The following is a 1,154-nucleotide window of genomic DNA, read 5'->3' on the forward strand; positions in this document are numbered from 1 at the left end:
AGGAGTTGAAGCCAGGGGGGCTTAAGTGGAGAGCAAATGTTTTGAGAATGATGAGGGCAATGAATGTACAAATGTGCTTTACACAATTGATGTATGTAAGGATTGTGATAATAGTTGTATGTGTCCCTAATAAAATGATTAAAAAAAAACAAACTGAAAGTGATGAACACATGAAGCACATTGCCGCATGGGAAGAAATGGAGGAAATTATGCTAAGCAAGTAAGCCAAGCACAAAAGGACAAGTACAACATGAATCTGCTGAGGGGAGGTTATTGTTTATACCTCCACAGGGAAAGCGGGACCAGACTTCAACCTGGTGAATGCAACATGTCAACATGAAGCAGGGAACAAATAGAAAGGCCTGAGGGGCCGGTCCCAATCCCAACTACGTGGACAGCCATCTCTCTCCCGCAGAAGAATTCACTTCAGAGGAAAGCACTGAAGCTACAGCTCAGGGAGATGGACATGTCTGATCAGAGCACACAGGAGCAAATGAAAGGAGAGGAAGAGAGAGTGGAACACATCCTCGCCCACCAAGCCCTGAGGACACTGTTTCTGCTCAGAGCAGCCAAAGCACAGAGAGGACCATAGGGCTGGCCCCACTACAAGACACAATGTCCCTCACTGACCCATTGCCCTACAGGGGACAACACGGGAGACACTGTGCGGGAATTGTGCCTGATCTGATCCCACCACACCGAGGCAAAAAACTAAGGGTATGCAACAGAACAGCAAGGGAAACAGAGCAATGAAGTCCCCAGGGAATACAAAAAATAGAGTTTGGGGTCAGGGTGTGGCACCCCATCAGACTCGACCAGAAAATAATCCTAAAGGTAAACAAACAGACCTGGAACTATTTATAGGCTTTTCTTTTCTTGTGAGTCCTTGGATTTTGTTGCTGTTGTTTGTTTTATTGCTTTGTTCTGCTCTGTCTTGTTTTTTGTGTGCATATTATTATTTCTGCAGGTCTACCTAGATAAGATAGGTGGGATAAATAATCTGGAGAAAATAAAGGAACTGACGGTTCCAGGGGTACAGGGTAGAGAGGGAAAAGAAGTGAGGGTTAACAAACCTAGGAAGAAGGGAACAACAAGTGATCCAAAATCAATGGCGAGGAGGGTGTAGGAGGCCTGGTAGGGCTTGATCAAGGGCA

General features: G+C 45.6%; 1 protein-coding gene across 5 annotated transcripts in view; it reads right to left on the reverse strand.

The window, feature by feature from the left end:
* ZMIZ1 (zinc finger MIZ-type containing 1) overlaps positions 1-1,154 on the reverse strand; it is a 256,585-nt gene that overhangs the window by 36,760 nt on the left and 218,671 nt on the right. The gene's annotated exons all lie outside the window — the stretch shown is intronic.

This window comes from Echinops telfairi, unplaced genomic scaffold (genome assembly GCF_000313985.2).
Source record: "Echinops telfairi isolate 266 unplaced genomic scaffold, ASM31398v2 ScPeMD7_7462;HRSCAF=8500, whole genome shotgun sequence".
Lineage (NCBI taxonomy): Eukaryota > Metazoa > Chordata > Mammalia > Afrosoricida > Tenrecidae > Echinops > Echinops telfairi.